The following is a 17682-nucleotide window of genomic DNA, read 5'->3' as shown; positions in this document are numbered from 1 at the left end:
TTTGCAGTTTGTTACTGAGTAGCAATTCAGCAAAAAGAAATTTAGCAGCAGAAACGTTTATTTTCAGGTTTCGCCCTCTAGGACACTTGATGTTCTTTCAGTTTGCCTTATCTTAAACACCAAAAAATACTTTCTCAATGTCAGACGTAGCTGCAATAGCTCATTTGGGAGAGCATTAGACTGAAGATCTATAAGTCCCTGGTTCGATCCTGGGTTTCGGCATGTTTAGTAGCTGTATTTTTGTTACAGAATAGCAATTTACCAGCAGAATCTTTCATTATAAGGTGTTGCTCTTCAAGAACACTTGATGCTCTTTTTTTCCCAACCTAAATCCGCAAATACGACTTCACATCTGTCACAATTAGCCGAAATAGCTCAGTTGTGAGAGCAATAGACTGAAGACCTTAAAATCCCTAGTGCGATCGTGGGTTTCCACATGTTTGGGTGTTTGCAGTTTGTTACTGAGTAGCAATTCAGCAAAAAGAAATTTAGCAGCAGAAACTTTCATTTTCAGGTTTCGCCCTCTAGGACACTTGATGTTCTTTCAGTTTGCCTTATCTTAAACACCAAAAAAGACTTTCTATACGTCAGACTTACACGCAATAGCTCTTTTGTGAGAGCATTAAACTGAAGATCTAAAGGTCCTGGGTTCGATCCCGGGTTTCGGCATGTTTAGTAGCTGTATTTTTGTTACAGAATAGCAATTTACCAGCAGAATCTTTCATTATAAGGTGTTGCTCTTCAAGAACACTTGATGCTCTTTTTTTCCCAACCTAAAACCCCAAATACGACTTCACATCTGTCACAATTAGTCGAAATAGCTCAGTTGGGAGAGCGTATGACTGAAGATCTAAAGGTCCCTGGTTCGATCCTGGGTTTCGGCATATTTAGTTGCTTTTTTTGTTTTGTTACAGAATAGCAATTTAGCAGCAGAAACTGCCGTGTTCAGGTTCTGGTCTTCAAGATCATTTCATGTTATTACAGTTTGCATTATTATTAGCCCCAATAAAAGAATTTCTTATTAGTAGAGCTTGGCGAAATAGGTCATTTGTGAGAACATTAGACTGAAGATCTAAGGGTGTCTTGTTCAATCCTGGGGTTTAGCATGGTTGGGTGTTTGCTTTTGCTACTGAATAGCAATTTAGCAGCAAAAACTGTTGTTTTCAGTTTTTGATCTTGAAAAACATTTTATGTTATTTCAGTTTGCAAAATCTTTAGCTCCAAAAAAAGACATTCTTATCAGTATAGCTTGCCAAAATAGCTCAGTTGTGAGAGCAATAGACTGAAGACCTTAAATTCCCTAGTACGATCGTGGGTTTCCACATGTTTGGGTGTTTGCATTTTGTTACTGAGTAGCAATTCAGCAAAAAGAAATTTTGCAGCAGAAACTTTCATTTTCAGGTTTCGCCCTCTAGGACACTTGATGTTCTTTCAGTTTGCCTTATCTTAAACACCAAAAAAGACTTTCTATACGTCAGACTTACACGCAATAGCTCTTTTGTGAGAGCATTAAACTGAAGATCTAAAGGTCCTGGGTTCGATCCCAGGTTTCGGCATGTTTAGTTGCTGTATTTTTGTTACAGAATAGCAATTTACCAGCAGAATCTTTCATTATCAGGTGTTCTTCATCAAGAACACTTAATGCTCTTTTTTTTCCCAGCCTAAAACCCAAATACGGCTTAAAATCTTTCACAATTAGCCGAAATAACTCTGTTGGAAGAGCGTTAGACTGAAGATCTAAAGGTCCCTGGTTCGATCCTGGGTTTCGGCATATTTAGTTGCTGTTTTTTTGTTACAGAATAGCAATTTAGCAGCAGAAACTGCCGTGTTTAGGTTCTGGTCTTCAAGATCATTTCATGTTATTACAGTTTGCATTATTATTAGCCCCAATAAAAGAATTTCTTATTAGTAGAGCTTGGCGAAATAGCTCAGTTGTGACAACATAAGACTGAAGATCTAAGGGTGTCTTGTTCAATACTGGGGTTTAGCATGGTTGGGTGTTTGCTTTTGCTACTGAATAGCAATTTAGCAGCAAAAACTGTTGTGTTCAGGTTTTGATCTTGAAAAGCATTTTATGTTATTTCAGTTTGCAAAATCTTTAGCTCCTAAAAAAAGACATTCTTATCAGTATAGCTTGCCAAAATAGCTCAGTTGTGAGAGCAATAGACTGAAGACTTTAAAATCCCTAGTACGATCGTGGGTTTCCACATGTTTGGGTGTTTGCAGTTTGTTACTGAGTAGCAATTCAGCAAAAAGAAATTTAGCAGCAGAAACGTTTATTTTCAGGTTTCGCCCTCTAGGACACTTGATGTTCTTTCAGTTTGCCTTATCTTAAACACCAAAAAATACTTTCTCAATGTCAGACGTAGCTGCAATAGCTCATTTGGGAGAGCATTAGACTGAAGATCTATAAGTCCCTGGTTCGATCCTGGGTTTCGGCATGTTTAGTAGCTGTATTTTTGTTACAGAATAGCAATTTACCAGCAGAATCTTTCATTATAAGGTGTTGCTCTTCAAGAACACTTGATGCTCTTTTTTTCCCAACCTAAATCCGCAAATACGACTTCATCACATCTGTCACAATTAGCCGAAATAGCTCAGTTGTGAGAGCAATAGACTGAAGACCTTAAAATCCCTAGTGCGATCGTGGGTTTCCACATGTTTCGGTGTTTGCAGTTTGTTACTGAGTAGCAATTCAGCAAAAAGAAATTTAGCAGCAGAAACTTTCATTTTCAGGTTTCGCCCTCTAGGACACTTGATGTTCTTTCAGTTTGCCTTATCTTAAACACCAAAAAAGACTTTCTATACGTCAGACTTACACGCAATAGCTCTTTTGTGAGAGCATTAAACTGAAGATCTAAAGGTCCTGGGTTCGATCCCGGGTTTCGGCATGTTTAGTTGCTGTATTTTTGTTACAGAATAGCAATTTACCAGCAGAATCTTTCATTATAAGGTGTTGCTCTTCAAGAACACTTGATGCTCTTTTTTTCCCAACCTAAATCCGCAAATACGACTTCATCACATCTGTCACAATTAGCCGAAATAGCTCAGTTGTGAGAGCAATAGACTGAAGACCTTAAAATCCCTAGTGCGATCGTGGGTTTCCACATGTTTCGGTGTTTGCAGTTTGTTACTGAGTAGCAATTCAGCAAAAAGAAATTTAGCAGCAGAAACTTTCATTTTCAGGTTTCGCCCTCTAGGACACTTGATGTTCTTTCAGTTTGCCTTATCTTAAACACCAAAAAAGACTTTCTATACGTCAGACTTACACGCAATAGCTCTTTTGTGAGAGCATTAAACTGAAGATCTAAAGGTCCTGGGTTCGATCCCGGGTTTCGGCATGTTTAGTTGCTGTATTTTTGTTACAGAATAGCAATTTACCAGCAGAATCTTTCATTATAAGGTGTTGCTCTTCAAGAACACTTGATGCTCTTTTTTTCCCAACCTAAAACCCCAAATACGACTTCACATCTGTCACAATTAGTCGAAATAGCTCAGTTGGGAGAGCGTATGACTGAAGATCTAAAGGTCCCTTGTTCGATCCTGGGTTTCGGCATATTTAGTTGCTTTTTTTGTTTTGTTACAGAATAGCAATTTAGCAGCAGAAACTGCCGTGTTCAGGTTCTGGTCTTCAAGAACATTTCATGTTATTACAGTTTGCATTATTATTAGCCCCAATAAAAGAATTTCTTATTAGTAGAGCTTGGCGAAATAGCTCAGTTGTGACAACATTAGACTGAAGATCTAAGGGTGTCTTGTTCAATACTGGGGTTTAGCATAGTTGGGTGTTTGCTTTTGCTACTGAATAGCAATTTAGCAGCAAAAACTGTTGTGTTCAGGTCTTGATCTTGAAAAGCATTTTATGTTATTTCAGTTTGCAAAATCTTTAGCTCCTAAAAAAAGACATTCTTATCAGTATAGCTTGCCAAAATAGCTCAGTTGTGAGAGCAATAGACTGAAGACCTTAAAATCCCTAGTACGATCGTGGGTTTCCACATGTTTGGGTGTTTGCAGTTTGTTACTGAGTAGCAATTCAGCAAAAAGAAATTTAGCAGCAGAAACTTTCATTTTCAGGTTTCGCCCTCTAGGACACTTGATGTTCTTTCAGTTTGCCTTATCTTAAACACCAAAAAAGACTTTCTATACGTCAGACTTACACGCAATAGCTCTTTTGTGAGAGCATTAAACTGAAGATCTAAAGGTCCTGGGTTCGATCCCAGAATTCGGCATGTTTAGTTGCTGTATTTTTGTTACAGAATAGCAACTTACCAGCAGAATCTTTCATTATCAGGTGTTGTTCATCAAGAACACTTAATGCTCTTTTTTTCCCCAGCCTAAAACCCCAAATACGGCTTAACATCTTTCACAATTAGCCGAAATAGCTCAGTTGGGAGAGCGTTAGACTGAAGATCTAAAGGTCCCTGGTTCGATCCCGGGTTTCGGAATATTTAGTTGCTGTTTTTTTGTTACAGAATAGCAATTTAGCAGCAGAAACTGCCGTGTTCAGGTTCTGGTCTTCAAGATCATTTCATGTTATTACAGTTTGCATTATTATTAGCCCCAATAAAAGAATTTCTTATTAGTAGAGCTTGGCGAAATAGCTCAGTTGTGAGAACATTAGACTGAAGATCTAAGGGTGTCTTGTTCAATCCTGGGGTTTAGCATGGTTGGTTGTTTGCTTTTGCTACTGAATAGCAATTTAGCAGCAAAAACTGTTGTTTTCAGTTTTTGATCTTGAAAAACATTTTATGTTATTTCAGTTTGCAAAATCTTTAGCTCCAAAAAAAGACATTCTTATCAGTATAGCTTGCCAAAATAGCTCAGTTGTGAGAGCAATAGACTGAAGACCTTAAAATCCCTAGTACGATCGTGGGTTTCCACATGTTTGGGTGTTTGCAGTTTGTTACTGAGTAGCAATTCAGCAAAAAGAAATTTAGCAGCAGAAACGTTTATTTTCAGGTTTCGCCCTCTAGGACACTTGATGTTCTTTCAGTTTGCCTTATCTTAAACACCAAAAAATACTTTCTCAATGTCAGACGTAGCTGCAATAGCTCATTTGGGAGAGCATTAGACTGAAGATCTATAAGTCCCTGGTTCGATCCTGGGTTTCGGCATGTTTAGTAGCTGTATTTTTGTTACAGAATAGCAATTTACCAGCAGAATCTTTCATTATAAGGTGTTGCTTTTCAAGAACACTTGATGCTCTTTTTTTCCTAACCTAAAACCCCAAGTACGACTTCACATCTTTCACAATTAGCCGAAATAGCTCAATTGGGAGAGCGTTAGACTGAAGATCTAAAGGTCCCTGGTTCGATCCCGGGTTTCGGCATATTTAGTTGCTGTTGTTTTTGTTACAGAATAGCAATTTAGCAAAAATACAGCAATTAAACATGCCGAAACCTGGGATCGAACCCAGGACCTTTAGATCTTTAGTTTAATGCTCTCACAAAAGAGCTATTGTGTATAAGTCTGACGTTTAGAAAGTCTTTTTTGGTGTTTAAGATAAGGCAAACTGAAAGAACATCAAGTGTCCTAGAGGGCGAAACCTGAAAATGAAAGTTTCTGCTGCTAAATTTCTTTTTGCTGAATTGCTACTCAGTAACAAACTGCAAACACCCAAACATGTGGAAACCCACGATCGTACACTAGAGATTTTAAGGTCTTCAGTCTATTGCTCTCACAACTGAGCTATTTTGGCAAGCTATACTGATAAGAATGTCTTTTTTTAGGAGCTAAAGATTTTGCAAACTAAAAATAACATAAAATGCTTTTCAAGATCAAAACATGAACACAACAGTTTTTGCTGCTAAATTGCTATTCAGTAGCAAAAGCAAACACCCAACCATGCTAAACCCCAGGATTGAACAAGACACCCTTAGATCTTCAGTCTAATGTTGTCACAACTGAGCTATTTGGCAAGCTCTACTAATAAGAAATTATTTTATTGGGGCTAATAATAATGCCAACTGTAATAACATGAAATGTTCTTGAAGACCAGAACCTGAACATGGCAGTTTCTGCTGCTAAATTGCTATTCTGTAACAAAAACAACAGCAACTAAATATGCCGAAACCCGGGATCGAACCAGGGACCTTTAGATCTTCAGTCTAACGCTCTCCCAATTGAGCTATTTCGGCTAATTGTTGCAAAAACTGCCATGTTCAGGTTCTGGTCTTCAAGAACATTTCATGTTATTACAGTTTGCATTATTATTAGCCCCAATAAAATAATTTCTTATTAGTAGAGCTTGGCGAAATAGCTCAGTTGTGACAACATTAGACTGAAGATCTAAGGGTGTCTTGTTCAATCCTGGGGTTTAGCATGGTTGGGTGTTTGCTTTTGCTACTGAATAGCAATTTAGCAGCAAAAACTGTTGTGTTCAGGTTTTGATCTTGAAAAGCATTTTATGTTATTTCAGTTTGCAAAATCTTTAACTCCTAAAAAAAGACATTCTTATCAGTATAGCTTGCCAAAATAGCTCAGTTGTGAGAGCAATAGACTGAAGACCTTAAAATCCCTAGTACGATCGTGGGTTTCCACATGTTTGGGTGTTTGCAGTTTGTTACTGAGTAGCAATTCAGCAAAAAGAAATTTAGCAGCAGAAACTTTCATTTTCAGGTTTCGCCCTCTAGGACACTTGATGTTCTTTCAGTTTGCCTTATCTTAAACACCAAAAAAGACTTATCAAATGTCAGACGTAGCTGCAATAGATCATTTGGTAGAGCATTAGACTGAAGATCTATAAGTCCCTGGTTTGATCCTGGGTTTCGGCATGTTTAGTAGCTGTATTTTTGTTACAGAATAGCAATTTACCAGCAGAATCTTTCATTATAAGGTGTTGCTCTTCAAGAACACTTGATGCTCTTTTTTTCCCAACCTAAAACCCCAAATACGACTTCACATCTGTCACAATTAGTCGAAATAGCTCAGTTGGGAGAGCGTTAGACTGAAGATCTAAAGGTCCCTGTTTCGATCCCGGGTTTCGGCATATTTAGTTGCTGTTTCTTTTGTTACAGAATAGCAATTTAGCAACAGAAACTGCTGTGTTCAGGTTCTGGTCTTCAAGAACATTTCATGTTATTACAGTTTGCATTATTATTAGCCCCAATAAAAGAATTTCTTATTAGTAGAGCTTGGCAAAATAGCTCAGTTGTGACAACATTAGACTGAAGATCTAAGGGTGTCTTGTTCAATCCTGGGGTTTAGCATGGTTGGGTGTTTGCTTTTGCTACTGAATAGCAATTTAGCAGCAAAAACTGTTGTGTTCAGGTTTTGATCTTGAAAAGCATTTTATGTTATTTTTAGTGTGCAAAATCTTTAGCTCCTAAAAAAAGACATTCTTATCATTATAGCTTGCCAAAATAGCTCAGTTGTGAGAGCAATAGACTGAAGACCTTAAAATCCCTAGTACGATCGTGGGTTTCCACATGTTTGGGTGTTTGCAGTTTGTTACTGAGTAGCAATTCAGCAAAAAGAAATTTAGCAGCAGAAACTTTCATTTTCAGGTTTCGCCCTCTAGGACACTTGATGTTCTTTCAGTTTGCCTTATCTTAAACACCAAAAAAGACTTTCTAAACGTCAGACTTACACGCAATAGCTCTTTTGTGAGAGCATTAAACTGAAGATCTAAAGGTCCTGGGTTCGATCCCAGGTTTCGGCATGTTTAGTTGCTGTATTTTTGTTACAGAATAGCAATTTACCAGCAGAATCTTTCATTATAAGGTGTTGCTCTTCAAGAACACTTGATGCTCTTTTTTTCCCAACCTAAAACCCCAAATACGACTTCACATCTGTCACAATTAGTCGAAATAGCTCAGTTGGGAGAGCGTTAGACTGAAGATCTAAAGGTCCCTGGTTCGATCCCTGGTTTCGGCATATTTAGTTGCTGTTTTTTTTGTTACAGAATAGCAATTTAGCAGCAGAAACTGCCGTGTTCAGGTTCTGGTCTTCAAGAACATTTCATGTTATTACAGTTTGCATTATTATTAGCCCCAATATAAGAATTTCTTATTAGTAGAGCTTGGCAAATAGCTCAGTTGTGACAACATTAGACTGAAGATCTAAGGGTGTCTTGTTCAATCCTGGGGTTTAGCATGGTTGGGTGTTTGCTTTTGCTACTGAATAGCAATTTAGCAGCAAAAACTGTTGTGTTCAGGTTTTGATCTTGAAAAGCATTTTATGTTATTTCAGTTTGCAAAATCTTTAGCTCCTAAAAAAAGACATTCTTATCAGTATAGCTTGCCAAAATAGCTCAGTTGTGAGAGCAATAGACTGAAGACCTTAAAATCCCTAGTACGATCGTGGGTTTCCACATGTTTGGGTGTTTGCAGTTTGTTACTGAGTAGCAATTCATCAAAAAGAAATTTAGCAGCAGAAACTTTCATTTTCAGGTTTCGCCCTCTAGGACACTTGATGTTCTTTCAGTTTGCCTTATCTTAAACACCAAAAAATACTTTCTCAATGTCAGACGTAGCTGCAATAGCTCATTTGGGAGAGCATTAGACTGAAGATCTATAAGTCCCTGGTTCGATCCTGGGTTTCGGCATGTTTAGTAGCTGTATTTTTGTTACAGAATAGCAATTTACCAGCAGAATCTTTCATTATAAGGTGTTGCTCTTCAAGAACACTTGATGCTCTTTTTTTCCTAACCTAAAACCCCAAGTACGACTTCACATCTTTCACAATTAGCCGAAATAGCTCAATTGGGAGAGCGTTAGACTGAAGATCTAAAGGTCCCTGGTTCGATCCCGGGTTTCGGCATATTTAGTTGCTGTTGTTTTTGTTACAGAATAGCAATTTAGCAAAAATACAGCAACTAAACATGCCGAAACCTGGGATCGAACCCAGGACCTTTAGATCTTTAGTTTAATGCTCTCACAAAAGAGCTATTGTGTATAAGTCTGACGTTTAGAAAGTCTTTTTTGGTGTTTAAGATAAGGCAAACTGAAAGAACATCAAGTGTCCTAGAGGGCGAAACCTGAAAATGAAAGTTTCTGCTGCTAAATTTCTTTTTGCTGAATTGCTACTCAGTAACAAACTGCAAACACCCAAACATGTGGAAACCCACGATCGTACACTAGAGATTTTAAGGTCTTCAGTCTATTGCTCTCACAACTGAGCTATTTTGGCAAGCTATACTGATAAGAATGTCTTTTTTTAGGAGCTAAAGATTTTGCAAACTAAAAATAACATAAAATGCTTTTCAAGATCAAAACATGAACACAACAGTTTTTGCTGCTAAATTGCTATTCAGTAGCAAAAGCAAACACCCAACCATGCTAAACCCCAGGATTGAACAAGACACCCTTAGATCTTCAGTCTAATGTTGTCACAACTGAGCTATTTGGCAAGCTCTACTAATAAGAAATTATTTTATTGGGGCTAATAATAATGCCAACTGTAATAACATGAAATGTTCTTGAAGACCAGAACCTGAACATGGCAGTTTCTGCTGCTAAATTGCTATTCTGTAACAAAAACAACAGCAACTAAATATGCCGAAACCCGGGATCGAACCAGGGACCTTTAGATCTTCAGTCTAACGCTCTCCCAATTGAGCTATTTCGGCTAATTGTTGCAAAAACTGCCATGTTCAGGTTCTGGTCTTCAAGAACATTTCATGTTATTACAGTTTGCATTATTATTAGCCCCAATAAAATAATTTCTTATTAGTAGAGCTTGGCGAAATAGCTCAGTTGTGACAACATTAGACTGAAGATCTAAGGGTGTCTTGTTCAATCCTGGGGTTTAGCATGGTTGGGTGTTTGCTTTTGCTACTGAATAGCAATTTAGCAGCAAAAACTGTTGTGTTCAGGTTTTGATCTTGAAAAGCATTTTATGTTATTTCAGTTTGCAAAATCTTTAACTCCTAAAAAAAGACATTCTTATCAGTATAGCTTGCCAAAATAGCTCAGTTGTGAGAGCAATAGACTGAAGACCTTAAAATCCCTAGTACGATCGTGGGTTTCCACATGTTTGGGTGTTTGCAGTTTGTTACTGAGTAGCAATTCAGCAAAAAGAAATTTAGCAGCAGAAACTTTCATTTTCAGGTTTCGCCCTCTAGGACACTTGATGTTCTTTCAGTTTGCCTTATCTTAAACACCAAAAAAGACTTATCAAATGTCAGACGTAGCTGCAATAGATCATTTGGTAGAGCATTAGACTGAAGATCTATAAGTCCCTGGTTCGATCCTGGGTTTCGGCATGTTTAGTAGCTGTATTTTTGTTACAGAATAGCAATTTACCAGCAGAATCTTTCATTATAAGGTGTTGCTCTTCAAGAACACTTGATGCTCTTTTTTTCCCAACCTAAAACCCCAAATACGACTTCACATCTGTCACAATTAGTCGAAATAGCTCAGTTGGGAGAGCGTTAGACTGAAGATCTAAAGGTCCCTGTTTCGATCCCGGGTTTCGGCATATTTAGTTGCTGTTTCTTTTGTTACAGAATAGCAATTTAGCAACAGAAACTGCCGTGTTCAGGTTCTGGTCTTCAAGAACATTTCATGTTATTACAGTTTGCATTATTATTAGCCCCAATAAAAGAATTTCTTATTAGTAGAGCTTGGCAAAATAGCTCAGTTGTGACAACATTAGACTGAAGATCTAAGGGTGTCTTGTTCAATCCTGGGGTTTAGCATGGTTGGGTGTTTGCTTTTGCTACTGAATAGCAATTTAGCAGCAAAAACTGTTGTGTTCAGGTTTTGATCTTGAAAAGCATTTTATGTTATTTTTAGTGTGCAAAATCTTTAGCTCCTAAAAAAAGACATTCTTATCATTATAGCTTGCCAAAATAGCTCAGTTGTGAGAGCAATAGACTGAAGACCTTAAAATCCCTAGTACGATCGTGGGTTTCCACATGTTTGGGTGTTTGCAGTTTGTTACTGAGTAGCAATTCAGCAAAAAGAAATTTAGCAGCAGAAACTTTCATTTTCAGGTTTCGCCCTCTAGGACACTTGATGTTCTTTCAGTTTGCCTTATCTTAAACACCAAAAAAGACTTTCTAAACGTCAGACTTACACGCAATAGCTCTTTTGTGAGAGCATTAAACTGAAGATCTAAAGGTCCTGGGTTCGATCCCAGGTTTCGGCATGTTTAGTTGCTGTATTTTTGTTACAGAATAGCAATTTACCAGCAGAATCTTTCATTATAAGGTGTTGCTCTTCAAGAACACTTGATGCTCTTTTTTTCCCAACCTAAAACCCCAAATACGACTTCACATCTGTCACAATTAGTCGAAATAGCTCAGTTGGGAGAGCGTTAGACTGAAGATCTAAAGGTCCCTGGTTCGATCCCTGGTTTCGGCATATTTAGTTGCTGTTTTTTTTGTTACAGAATAGCAATTTAGCAGCAGAAACTGCCGTGTTCAGGTTCTGGTCTTCAAGAACATTTCATGTTATTACAGTTTGCATTATTATTAGCCCCAATATAAGAATTTCTTATTAGTAGAGCTTGGCAAATAGCTCAGTTGTGACAACATTAGACTGAAGATCTAAGGGTGTCTTGTTCAATCCTGGGGTTTAGCATGGTTGGGTGTTTGCTTTTGCTACTGAATAGCAATTTAGCAGCAAAAACTGTTGTGTTCAGGTTTTGATCTTGAAAAGCATTTTATGTTATTTCAGTTTGCAAAATCTTTAGCTCCTAAAAAAAGACATTCTTATCAGTATAGCTTGCCAAAATAGCTCAGTTGTGAGAGCAATAGACTGAAGACCTTAAAATCCCTAGTACGATCGTGGGTTTCCACATGTTTGGGTGTTTGCAGTTTGTTACTGAGTAGCAATTCATCAAAAAGAAATTTAGCAGCAGAAACTTTCATTTTCAGGTTTCGCCCTCTAGGACACTTGATGTTCTTTCAGTTTGCCTTATCTTAAACACCAAAAAATACTTTCTCAATGTCAGACGTAGCTGCAATAGCTCATTTGGGAGAGCATTAGACTGAAGATCTATAAGTCCCTGGTTCGATCCTGGGTTTCGGCATGTTTAGTAGCTGTATTTTTGTTACAGAATAGCAATTTACCAGCAGAATCTTTCATTATAAGGTGTTGCTCTTCAAGAACACTTGATGCTCTTTTTTTCCTAACCTAAAACCCCAAGTACGACTTCACATCTTTCACAATTAGCCGAAATAGCTCAATTGGGAGAGCGTTAGACTGAAGATCTAAAGGTCCCTGGTTCGATCCCGGGTTTCGGCATATTTAGTTGCTGTTGTTTTTGTTACAGAATAGCAATTTAGCAAAAATACAGCAACTAAACATGCCGAAACCTGGGATCGAACCCAGGACCTTTAGATCTTTAGTTTAATGCTCTCACAAAAGAGCTATTGTGTATAAGTCTGACGTTTAGAAAGTCTTTTTTGGTGTTTAAGATAAGGCAAACTGAAAGAACATCAAGTGTCCTAGAGGGCGAAACCTGAAAATGAAAGTTTCTGCTGCTAAATTTCTTTTTGCTGAATTGCTACTCAGTAACAAACTGCAAACACCCAAACATGTGGAAACCCACGATCGTACACTAGAGATTTTAAGGTCTTCAGTCTATTGCTCTCACAACTGAGCTATTTTGGCAAGCTATACTGATAAGAATGTCTTTTTTTAGGAGCTAAAGATTTTGCAAACTAAAAATAACATAAAATGCTTTTCAAGATCAAAACATGAACACAACAGTTTTTGCTGCTAAATTGCTATTCAGTAGCAAAAGCAAACACCCAACCATGCTAAACCCCAGGATTGAACAAGACACCCTTAGATCTTCAGTCTAATGTTGTCACAACTGAGCTATTTGGCAAGCTCTACTAATAAGAAATTATTTTATTGGGGCTAATAATAATGCCAACTGTAATAACATGAAATGTTCTTGAAGACCAGAACCTGAACATGGCAGTTTCTGCTGCTAAATTGCTATTCTGTAACAAAAACAACAGCAACTAAATATGCCGAAACCCGGGATCGAACCAGGGACCTTTAGATCTTCAGTCTAACGTTCTCCCAATTGAGCTATTTCGGCTAATTGTTGCAAAAACTGCCATGTTCAGGTTCTGGTCTTCAAGAACATTTCATGTTATTACAGTTTGCATTATTATTAGCCCCAATAAAATAATTTCTTATTAGTAGAGCTTGGCGAAATAGCTCAGTTGTGACAACATTAGACTGAAGATCTAAGGGTGTCTTGTTCAATCCTGGGGTTTAGCATGGTTGGGTGTTTGCTTTTGCTACTGAATAGCAATTTAGCAGCAAAAACTGTTGTGTTCAGGTTTTGATCTTGAAAAGCATTTTATGTTATTTCAGTTTGCAAAATCTTTAACTCCTAAAAAAAGACATTCTTATCAGTATAGCTTGCCAAAATAGCTCAGTTGTGAGAGCAATAGACTGAAGACCTTAAAATCCCTAGTACGATCGTGGGTTTCCACATGTTTGGGTGTTTGCAGTTTGTTACTGAGTAGCAATTCAGCAAAAAGAAATTTAGCAGCAGAAACTTTCATTTTCAGGTTTCGCCCTCTAGGACACTTGATGTTCTTTCAGTTTGCCTTATCTTAAACACCAAAAAAGACTTATCAAATGTCAGACGTAGCTGCAATAGATCATTTGGTAGAGCATTAGACTGAAGATCTATAAGTCCCTGGTTCGATCCTGGGTTTCGGCATGTTTAGTAGCTGTATTTTTGTTACAGAATAGCAATTTACCAGCAGAATCTTTCATTATAAGGTGTTGCTCTTCAAGAACACTTGATGCTCTTTTTTTCCCAACCTAAAACCCCAAATACGACTTCACATCTGTCACAATTAGTCGAAATAGCTCAGTTGGGAGAGCGTTAGACTGAAGATCTAAAGGTCCCTGTTTCGATCCCGGGTTTCGGCATATTTAGTTGCTGTTTCTTTTGTTACAGAATAGCAATTTAGCAACAGAAACTGCCATGTTCAGGTTCTGGTCTTCAAGAACATTTCATGTTATTACAGTTTGCATTATTATTAGCCCCAATAAAAGAATTTCTTATTAGTAGAGCTTGGCAAAATAGCTCAGTTGTGACAACATTAGACTGAAGATCTAAGGGTGTCTTGTTCAATCCTGGGGTTTAGCATGGTTGGGTGTTTGCTTTTGCTACTGAATAGCAATTTAGCAGCAAAAACTGTTGTGTTCAGGTTTTGATCTTGAAAAGCATTTTATGTTATTTTTAGTGTGCAAAATCTTTAGCTCCTAAAAAAAGACATTCTTATCATTATAGCTTGCCAAAATAGCTCAGTTGTGAGAGCAATAGACTGAAGACCTTAAAATCCCTAGTACGATCGTGGGTTTCCACATGTTTGGGTGTTTGCAGTTTGTTACTGAGTAGCAATTCAGCAAAAAGAAATTTAGCAGCAGAAACTTTCATTTTCAGGTTTCGCCCTCTAGGACACTTGATGTTCTTTCAGTTTGCCTTATCTTAAACACCAAAAAAGACTTTCTAAACGTCAGACTTACACGCAATAGCTCTTTTGTGAGAGCATTAAACTGAAGATCTAAAGGTCCTGGGTTCGATCCCAGGTTTCGGCATGTTTAGTTGCTGTATTTTTGTTACAGAATAGCAATTTACCAGCAGAATCTTTCATTATAAGGTGTTGCTCTTCAAGAACACTTGATGCTCTTTTTTTCCCAACCTAAAACCCCAAATACGACTTCACATCTGTCACAATTAGTCGAAATAGCTCAGTTGGGAGAGCGTTAGACTGAAGATCTAAAGGTCCCTGGTTCGATCCCTGGTTTCGGCATATTTAGTTGCTGTTTTTTTTGTTACAGAATAGCAATTTAGCAGCAGAAACTGCCGTGTTCAGGTTCTGGTCTTCAAGAACATTTCATGTTATTACAGTTTGCATTATTATTAGCCCCAATATAAGAATTTCTTATTAGTAGAGCTTGGCAAATAGCTCAGTTGTGACAACATTAGACTGAAGATCTAAGGGTGTCTTGTTCAATCCTGGGGTTTAGCATGGTTGGGTGTTTGCTTTTGCTACTGAATAGCAATTTAGCAGCAAAAACTGTTGTGTTCAGGTTTTGATCTTGAAAAGCATTTTATGTTATTTCAGTTTGCAAAATCTTTAGCTCCTAAAAAAAGACATTCTTATCAGTATAGCTTGCCAAAATAGCTCAGTTGTGAGAGCAATAGACTGAAGACCTTAAAATCCCTAGTACGATCGTGGGTTTCCACATGTTTGGGTGTTTGCAGTTTGTTACTGAGTAGCAATTCATCAAAAAGAAATTTAGCAGCAGAAACTTTCATTTTCAGGTTTCGCCCTCTAGGACACTTGATGTTCTTTCAGTTTGCCTTATCTTAAACACCAAAAAATACTTTCTCAATGTCAGACGTAGCTGCAATAGCTCATTTGGGAGAGCATTAGACTGAAGATCTATAAGTCCCTGGTTCGATCCTGGGTTTCGGCATGTTTAGTAGCTGTATTTTTGTTACAGAATAGCAATTTACCAGCAGAATCTTTCATTATAAGGTGTTGCTCTTCAAGAACACTTGATGCTCTTTTTTTCCTAACCTAAAACCCCAAGTACGACTTCACATCTTTCACAATTAGCCGAAATAGCTCAATTGGGAGAGCGTTAGACTGAAGATCTAAAGGTCCCTGGTTCGATCCCGGGTTTCGGCATATTTAGTTGCTGTTGTTTTTGTTACAGAATAGCAATTTAGCAAAAATACAGCAACTAAACATGCCGAAACCTGGGATCGAACCCAGGACCTTTAGATCTTTAGTTTAATGCTCTCACAAAAGAGCTATTGTGTATAAGTCTGACGTTTAGAAAGTCTTTTTTGGTGTTTAAGATAAGGCAAACTGAAAGAACATCAAGTGTCCTAGAGGGCGAAACCTGAAAATGAAAGTTTCTGCTGCTAAATTTCTTTTTGCTGAATTGCTACTCAGTAACAAACTGCAAACACCCAAACATGTGGAAACCCACGATCGTACACTAGAGATTTTAAGGTCTTCAGTCTATTGCTCTCACAACTGAGCTATTTTGGCAAGCTATACTGATAAGAATGTCTTTTTTTAGGAGCTAAAGATTTTGCAAACTAAAAATAACATAAAATGCTTTTCAAGATCAAAACATGAACACAACAGTTTTTGCTGCTAAATTGCTATTCAGTAGCAAAAGCAAACACCCAACCATGCTAAACCCCAGGATTGAACAAGACACCCTTAGATCTTCAGTCTAATGTTGTCACAACTGAGCTATTTGGCAAGCTCTACTAATAAGAAATTATTTTATTGGGGCTAATAATAATGCCAACTGTAATAACATGAAATGTTCTTGAAGACCAGAACCTGAACATGGCAGTTTCTGCTGCTAAATTGCTATTCTGTAACAAAAACAACAGCAACTAAATATGCCGAAACCCGGGATCGAACCAGGGACCTTTAGATCTTCAGTCTAACGCTCTCCCAATTGAGCTATTTCGGCTAATTGTTGCAAAAACTGCCATGTTCAGGTTCTGGTCTTCAAGAACATTTCATGTTATTACAGTTTGCATTATTATTAGCCCCAATAAAATAATTTCTTATTAGTAGGGCTTGGCGAAATAGCTCAGTTGTGACAACATTAGACTGAAGATCTAAGGGTGTCTTGTTCAATCCTGGGGTTTAGCATGGTTGGGTGTTTGCTTTTGCTACTGAATAGCAATTTAGCAGCAAAAACTGTTGTGTTCAGGTTTTGATCTTGAAAAGCATTTTATGTTATTTCAGTTTGCAAAATCTTTAACTCCTAAAAAAAGACATTCTTATCAGTATAGCTTGCCAAAATAGCTCAGTTGTGAGAGCAATAGACTGAAGACCTTAAAATCCCTAGTACGATCGTGGGTTTCCACATGTTTGGGTGTTTGCAGTTTGTTACTGAGTAGCAATTCAGCAAAAAGAAATTTAGCAGCAGAAACTTTCATTTTCAGGTTTCGCCCTCTAGGACACTTGATGTTCTTTCAGTTTGCCTTATCTTAAACACCAAAAAAGACTTATCAAATGTCAGACGTAGCTGCAATAGATCATTTGGTAGAGCATTAGACTGAAGATCTATAAGTCCCTGGTTCGATCCTGGGTTTCGGCATGTTTAGTAGCTGTATTTTTGTTACAGAATAGCAATTTACCAGCAGAATCTTTCATTATAAGGTGTTGCTCTTCAAGAACACTTGATGCTCTTTTTTTCCCAACCTAAAACCCCAAATACGACTTCACATCTGTCACAATTAGTCGAAATAGCTCAGTTGGGAGAGCGTTAGACTGAAGATCTAAAGGTCCCTGTTTCGATCCCGGGTTTCGGCATATTTAGTTGCTGTTTCTTTTGTTACAGAATAGCAATTTAGCAACAGAAACTGCCGTGTTCAGGTTCTGGTCTTCAAGAACATTTCATGTTATTACAGTTTGCATTATTATTAGCCCCAATAAAAGAATTTCTTATTAGTAGAGCTTGGCAAAATAGCTCAGTTGTGACAACATTAGACTGAAGATCTAAGGGTGTCTTGTTCAATCCTGGGGTTTAGCATGGTTGGGTGTTTGCTTTTGCTACTGAATAGCAATTTAGCAGCAAAAACTGTTGTGTTCAGGTTTTGATCTTGAAAAGCATTTTATGTTATTTTTAGTGTGCAAAATCTTTAGCTCCTAAAAAAAGACATTCTTATCATTATAGCTTGCCAAAATAGCTCAGTTGTGAGAGCAATAGACTG

The 17682-nt window shown here is 37.6% G+C and overlaps 19 non-coding genes across 19 annotated transcripts; 15 read left to right on the top strand and 4 right to left on the bottom strand.

Moving 5' to 3' along the window:
* Positions 1-811: 811 nt before the first annotated feature.
* On the top strand, positions 812-884 carry TRNAF-GAA (transfer RNA phenylalanine (anticodon GAA)). The gene has a single exon. It is a non-coding gene; the product is annotated as a tRNA-Phe (tRNA).
* Positions 885-1698: 814 nt separating this feature from the next.
* Positions 1699-1771, top strand: TRNAF-GAA (transfer RNA phenylalanine (anticodon GAA)). Its single transcript has one exon. It is a non-coding gene; the product is annotated as a tRNA-Phe (tRNA).
* Positions 1772-3483: 1712 nt separating this feature from the next.
* On the top strand, positions 3484-3556 carry TRNAF-GAA (transfer RNA phenylalanine (anticodon GAA)). The gene has a single exon. It is a non-coding gene; the product is annotated as a tRNA-Phe (tRNA).
* An 816-nt stretch (positions 3557-4372) lies between these two features.
* Positions 4373-4445, top strand: TRNAF-GAA (transfer RNA phenylalanine (anticodon GAA)). Its single transcript has one exon. It is a non-coding gene; the product is annotated as a tRNA-Phe (tRNA).
* Positions 4446-5256: 811 nt separating this feature from the next.
* Positions 5257-5329, top strand: TRNAF-GAA (transfer RNA phenylalanine (anticodon GAA)). Its single transcript has one exon. It is a non-coding gene; the product is annotated as a tRNA-Phe (tRNA).
* Positions 5330-6064: 735 nt separating this feature from the next.
* On the bottom strand, positions 6065-6137 carry TRNAF-GAA (transfer RNA phenylalanine (anticodon GAA)). Its single transcript has one exon. It is a non-coding gene; the product is annotated as a tRNA-Phe (tRNA).
* A 778-nt stretch (positions 6138-6915) lies between these two features.
* TRNAF-GAA (transfer RNA phenylalanine (anticodon GAA)) lies at positions 6916-6988 on the top strand. Its single transcript has one exon. It is a non-coding gene; the product is annotated as a tRNA-Phe (tRNA).
* Positions 6989-7802: 814 nt separating this feature from the next.
* Positions 7803-7875, top strand: TRNAF-GAA (transfer RNA phenylalanine (anticodon GAA)). Its single transcript has one exon. It is a non-coding gene; the product is annotated as a tRNA-Phe (tRNA).
* An 812-nt stretch (positions 7876-8687) lies between these two features.
* Positions 8688-8760, top strand: TRNAF-GAA (transfer RNA phenylalanine (anticodon GAA)). The gene has a single exon. It is a non-coding gene; the product is annotated as a tRNA-Phe (tRNA).
* A 735-nt stretch (positions 8761-9495) lies between these two features.
* TRNAF-GAA (transfer RNA phenylalanine (anticodon GAA)) lies at positions 9496-9568 on the bottom strand. The gene has a single exon. It is a non-coding gene; the product is annotated as a tRNA-Phe (tRNA).
* Positions 9569-10346: 778 nt separating this feature from the next.
* On the top strand, positions 10347-10419 carry TRNAF-GAA (transfer RNA phenylalanine (anticodon GAA)). Its single transcript has one exon. It is a non-coding gene; the product is annotated as a tRNA-Phe (tRNA).
* An 814-nt stretch (positions 10420-11233) lies between these two features.
* TRNAF-GAA (transfer RNA phenylalanine (anticodon GAA)) lies at positions 11234-11306 on the top strand. Its single transcript has one exon. It is a non-coding gene; the product is annotated as a tRNA-Phe (tRNA).
* An 812-nt stretch (positions 11307-12118) lies between these two features.
* Positions 12119-12191, top strand: TRNAF-GAA (transfer RNA phenylalanine (anticodon GAA)). Its single transcript has one exon. It is a non-coding gene; the product is annotated as a tRNA-Phe (tRNA).
* Positions 12192-12926: 735 nt separating this feature from the next.
* Positions 12927-12999, bottom strand: TRNAF-GAA (transfer RNA phenylalanine (anticodon GAA)). Its single transcript has one exon. It is a non-coding gene; the product is annotated as a tRNA-Phe (tRNA).
* A 778-nt stretch (positions 13000-13777) lies between these two features.
* On the top strand, positions 13778-13850 carry TRNAF-GAA (transfer RNA phenylalanine (anticodon GAA)). Its single transcript has one exon. It is a non-coding gene; the product is annotated as a tRNA-Phe (tRNA).
* Positions 13851-14664: 814 nt separating this feature from the next.
* Positions 14665-14737, top strand: TRNAF-GAA (transfer RNA phenylalanine (anticodon GAA)). The gene has a single exon. It is a non-coding gene; the product is annotated as a tRNA-Phe (tRNA).
* An 812-nt stretch (positions 14738-15549) lies between these two features.
* Positions 15550-15622, top strand: TRNAF-GAA (transfer RNA phenylalanine (anticodon GAA)). The gene has a single exon. It is a non-coding gene; the product is annotated as a tRNA-Phe (tRNA).
* A 735-nt stretch (positions 15623-16357) lies between these two features.
* TRNAF-GAA (transfer RNA phenylalanine (anticodon GAA)) lies at positions 16358-16430 on the bottom strand. Its single transcript has one exon. It is a non-coding gene; the product is annotated as a tRNA-Phe (tRNA).
* Positions 16431-17208: 778 nt separating this feature from the next.
* On the top strand, positions 17209-17281 carry TRNAF-GAA (transfer RNA phenylalanine (anticodon GAA)). Its single transcript has one exon. It is a non-coding gene; the product is annotated as a tRNA-Phe (tRNA).
* Positions 17282-17682: the final 401 nt, after the last annotated feature.

Source organism: Pseudophryne corroboree, chromosome 4 (genome assembly GCF_028390025.1).
Source record: "Pseudophryne corroboree isolate aPseCor3 chromosome 4, aPseCor3.hap2, whole genome shotgun sequence".
Lineage (NCBI taxonomy): Eukaryota > Metazoa > Chordata > Amphibia > Anura > Myobatrachidae > Pseudophryne > Pseudophryne corroboree.
Note: the sequence above shows the minus strand (reverse complement) of the source record. Positions and strands in the feature narration are given on the sequence as shown.